Raw genomic sequence first — 5,740 nt, forward strand, 5'->3', positions numbered from 1 at the left:
TTTGGAGAGTATACTCAATTAAAAATTGGATTAATTCTCGTAATACAAAAATATAAATAAGAATTGATTAACAAAATTGGTCAATAGTACAGTAAAGGAGGATAAGTTCATTGGCACATTATTAGAGCAGAGAGCATAAACAATTAGATTTTAAGTGCACTTCTATTAATTCTAAGCATGACAATATATAGTCTTTACAGAAAGATAGAAACACAAATAACTCGTTGAATAGAAAAATCCTAAGAATCCCAGAAGAAGAGGACTCCTAAAGACGGAACTTTTTGAAACAGAAGTTGCCTAGACCAATAACTCCTAACATTCCCTCCCTTCAACTTATCGAGTTTTTTTTTTGGACAAGAATCAGTTTAAGTAAAATATTACATACACCAAGCTCTTTATGCAGTTTCTGAAATGAGGTTTGGTAAACAAATCAGCAAGTTTATCTTGAATACCACAGAACACTAAGTTGACACGGTCATCTTGTATAAGATCTCTAAGAAAATGAAATCTCACGCTTACGTGCTTAGAACGACCATGTAGAACTGGGTTTTTTGACAACTTAATAGTGGAAGCATTATCACATATAAGTTTGGTCCTTCTGTATGTAAAGAACCTATCTCCTTGAGTATTCTTGTCATCCAAACAGCTTCTGCATCTGTGGTTGATAAAGTGATTATAGGCTGCTTCCTAGATGACCAAGTCACTGCTCCTTCACTCATCATAAACACATAGTTTGAAGTGCTTTTGTGGTTTTCTATGTCGCCGACATAGTCACTATCAGTAAAACTGATCAGCTCACTCACTCCTCCCCTTTTGTAGAATACATTATAGTTAACTGTACCTTTCAAGTACCTCAAAACTCTTTTTGCTACTGCAAAATGTTGTTGCGATGGACAAGCGATAAAATGACTTATTAGATAACAAAAAACATAAGATCAGGACGAGTGGCAGTGAGATACATCAAGCTTCCTACCATCTATTTGAAAAAAGTTGCATCCATTTTAATGTCATTTTCATCTTTACCAATTTTTTTGTCCTGGAACAATGGGATTACAGACAGAGTTGTAATTTTCCATCTCAAATCGCTTCAAAACTTTAGCTGTATACTTCCTTTGACGTATAAAAATGTCATCTGATCGTTGTATTACTTCAATCCCTAGAAAGAACCTCATCTGTCCAAGATCAGTCATATCAAATTCCTTTTTCATAGAACATCTAAATTCTTCTAGTAATGTTTCATCATTGCTATTAAAAAAAAATCATCAACATATATGCTTACAATCAAAATATTATATTTCTTCGTTTTAACAAAGAGTGTATGCTCACTAGAACTGTTTTTAAAACCTTCTTTGATGAAGTAGGATTCGATTCGACTGAACCATGCTCTAGGTGCCTATTTTAACCCGTAGAGTGCTTTGTTGAGCTTAGACACCATATGTTCACTCCCCCTTTTTTCTATAGCCTCTTGGTTGTACTACAAAGACGTCTTCTTTCAATTCTCCATGTAGAAAAGCTGATTTTAGATCTAACTGATAAAATTTCCAACCTTTCTGAGCTGCAAAAGTTATGATCATCCTCACAGTATCCATTCTATCTACCAACGCAGAACTTCAGTGTAATCAATTTCATGCTCTTGTGTGTATCCTTTTACCACTAATCTTGTCTTGCATTTTCAACCTCTCCAAGCTCATTTAGTTTAATTTTATAATTCCATTTTACCCCAATTTTCTTAGCACCAGTAGGTAGAGCTACTAAGTGTCGAGTCTGATTTTTTTTCAATGAATTTAATCTTCTCCTACATGGCAATCCTCCATTTGAGTTTTTGACTACTTCCTCATACTTTACAGGATCTAAATTTGTAAAAAATGTCATGGTAACATCATCTTCTTCGGACAAACCTTCACTAGAAACATAATCAGTTGACCATATAGGTGGGCATCGACTTTTGCCCTCCCTTATAACCAAACCTGGTTCGATTTCAGCCGCAGGTACAACAGCAAGTTCAATTTCACCGTCTGAGTTAATTGATGAAGTTGAACCAGTGTGTTGTATTATGTCTTCTTCCGTTGCAGTTGAAATTTTAAAGCTTTCTCCCCAATCTAAATCATCTTCATTTTCAGAATTTTTCTATTCTCATTCACGATCCTCATAAAAAATTACATCGCGACTAACTATGATTTTGTTTGCAACAGGATCAAACATTTTGTACCCTTTGGATTCACCACATGATTCCAAATGAAACACAACTTACACTTTTATCCTCAAGCTTTTTCCTCTTAGCAACGGGAATATGAACATATCCCACACATTCGAAAACTCGAAAATAGTCAACGGATGGTTTTACTCCACTCCAAGCCTCTTTTGGTGTCACATCTTTTACTTCAAGAGTTGGATATCGATTTAAGATATGATTCACCCACATAACAGCTTCAAGCCAAAATCTCTTTGTTACTTTGGGCCTTGTTTAGGCGCAAGATTTGTTGGCTACTTCGGTCAGTTTTAGAATATAGTTTGTTTTAAATAGTCCAATCAAATGAGAAACACTTCGGCCAGTTTTAGAATATAGTACGTGAAGAAGTTGTGAAGTACGAGGCCTGTGTGGTGGCGAAGGGGCTATGTCCAAAAGAAAGGGGTGGACTTCGAAGAGGTGTTCGTGCCGATGGCAAGGTGGGAATTTATCCGCCTGTTGCTGGGCGATCGCGGCACATCATTCCTAGGAGGTCCACCACATGGACGTGAAGAACACTTTCCTCAACGGAGGTCTAAAGGAGACAGTCAATGTCCGACAACCACCTGGCTTCCTAGACAACGACAATCTCGGCAAGGTACTGCGCTGCACAAGGCATTCTACGGGCTTCGACAATCACCACGAGCTTGGAACATGAAGCTCAACAGTACCCTATTGTCGCTAAAGTTCAAGCGTTGTGCCTCTAAGCATGACATGTATACGCACGGCCACGGCGAGTAGCAGCTGATCATGGGAGTGTACGTCGAAAACTTCATAATCACTGGAGGTGACATGGAAGTTCTTGAAAGATTCAAGATGGAGATGTCAAAGAACTTCAAGATGAGCAATCTCAGCGTGTTCAGCTACTACCTCGGCATCGAAGTGCAACAGAGTACTGCCGGCATCACCATCTATCAAGGTATGTACGTGAAGAAGTTGATGGATACAGCTGAGCTAGCGGACAGTAACCCTACAAGGACACCAATGAAGGCTCGGCTCCAGCTAAGGAAGGCCAGCACTACAACAGTAGTCGATGCCACCAATTACCGCAGCATTGTCGGGAGTCTGTGCTATCTGGTAAACATACGCCCTAACCTCGCTTATTCCATTGGATACGTGAATAGGTTTATGGAAGCACCTAGGGAGGAGCATCTTGTGGCTATCAAGCACATCCTGCGCTATGTGGCCGGAACCAGATGCTGGGGCATGAGATATTGTGTAGGGAGAGAAAAGAAGAAGCTTAAGCTGGTTGGCTACAATGATAGTGACATGGCTAGTGACATTGATGATCGTAAGAGCACCAGCGGGATAATTTACTTCCTCTTAGGTGGCGCGATCAGCTGGCAATCAACTAAACAGAAAGTAGTTGCTCTGTCTTCTTGCGAAGCAGAGTACATCGCCGCTTCGACGGCGACCACACAGGAAGAGAAGGCGATCCACCAATGCTATACGTGGACAACAAAGCTACGATCTCCCTGATCAAAGATCCAGTTTTGCACGACTCAAGCAAGTACATAGAGATCAGGTTCGATTACATTCGGGAGTGTGCAGATCGGAGGCTTATCGAGATTGACTTGCAGATTGGAGGCCTTCATCCGAATAGAAGAACAGCTTGGAGATATTTTTACCAAGTCTCGGAGGCTTATCAAGATTGACTTGCAGATCGGAGGCCTTCATCCGAATAGAGTAACAGCTTGGAGACATTTTTACCAAGTCTCTAGCGCAAGTAAAAGCTCGCAAATTGGAGGCAGACAACAAAGCTACGATCTCCCTGATCAAAGATCCAGTTTTGCACGACCAAAGCAAGCATAGAGATCAGGTTCCATTACATTCGGTTGTGTGCAGATCGGAGGCTTATCAAGATTGACTTGCAGATTGGAGGCCTTCATCCGAATAGAAGAACAGATTGGAGACATTTTTACCAAGTCTCGGAGGCTTATCAAGATTGACTTGCAGATCGGAGGCCTTCATCCGAATAGGGTAACAACTTGGAGACATTTTTACCAAGTCTCTAGCGCTAGTAAAAGCTCGCAGATTGGAGGCAGACAACAAAGCTACGATCTCCCTAATCAAAGATCCAATTTTGCATGACCAAAGCAAGCATGGAGATTAGGTTCCATTACATTCGGGAGTGTGCAGATCGGAGGCTTATCAAGATTAACTTGCAGATTGGAGGCCTTCATACCAAGTCTCTAGCGGGTAAAAACTCAAATATCGGAGTTCAAATAATAAGGTAGATATACCAAAAATTTCGTTCTCTTCCTCCTCTGTTATTTTCTTGTGCTTTCTGCTTTTTTATTCTTCCAACAATTTTCTTCAGCTATTTTTTCTCCGTCCAAAAATTTCCTCTCAAAAGACATCAAAACTCTCATGTCATTGCTTTGGGCTTCCCCAAGAGGCCTCATATCAATGAATATGTATTCTTTTACTTATAAACCCGTGATCATTCCCTAAATTAACTAATGTGGGACTCACTCCCAACCATCCTCCCCTCGAACAAAGTACACTATAAGCCTCCCCTGAGGCTTATGGAGCTCTTGAACGACCTCCCCTTAATCGAGGCTCGACTTTTTCTTTGGAGCCCTCGTACAAAGTACACCTTTTGTTCGACACTTTAGTCACTTTTGACTACCCCTTCGAGGCTCACAATTCTTTGTTCGATATTTAAGGATTCTATTGTCATAGCTAAGTTTAGGGCATGACTATAATACCCATAGATTTCATCAACCGATTGTTAGAGTAGAGAACATAAATAATTGGATTTCAAATGCACTTTTATTAATTCTAAGCATGACAATATATAGCCTTTACAAAAGATAGAAACTACAAATAATGTAAAGTGGTTGAACAGAAAAATATCTAGAAAAATAAGAAATTTGAAAGAGTCACACAAGAATAGAACTCCATAAATACTAGGAGCTTTTTGAAACAGAATTTAACTAGACCTGCTAAGAAAGAAGATAAAGAAAAAGAGGTAAGATTGACATATGGAGAGTAAAATCAATTACAAATTGGGATTAACCCAATTAAAAGGCAAAACAACAACTCCACAGATAAAGAGAAAAAAAAAAGATTTGTAAATAAAAATTGAATAACAAAATTAGTTGATTAAAAGAAGTATTGACCAATAATAGGGAGAAAAAGGGTAAGATTTGGTGAGATTTGGTGAACAATTAAAAGAGAAAAAGCCATTGGTAAGATTTGGTGAACAAAAAAGTGCAAGAATAAATAGAGAGATGAAGAGAAATATCAGAGGTCAAGAAACTCAATCAAATTCTGTGCGGTAACAATATCTTTCCTAGAACATTAATAATAGAAAAATGAAATCTTAATGAAATATATATATATATATATATATATATATATATATATATATATAATAACATTACAAGACTCTACTCATGCAAAGTCTTTAATGCTCGCATAAAGTTTAACACATGGACCATTGTAAAATTTAGAGAATTGAGTGTGAAATTGAAGTCATGGGTTCATATAGCTTGACTTCGATACAAA

This window comes from Cucurbita moschata, unplaced genomic scaffold (assembly GCF_002738365.1).
Source record: "Cucurbita moschata cultivar Rifu unplaced genomic scaffold, Cmos_1.0 Cmo_Scf00047, whole genome shotgun sequence".
NCBI classification, from domain to species: domain Eukaryota; kingdom Viridiplantae; phylum Streptophyta; class Magnoliopsida; order Cucurbitales; family Cucurbitaceae; genus Cucurbita; species Cucurbita moschata.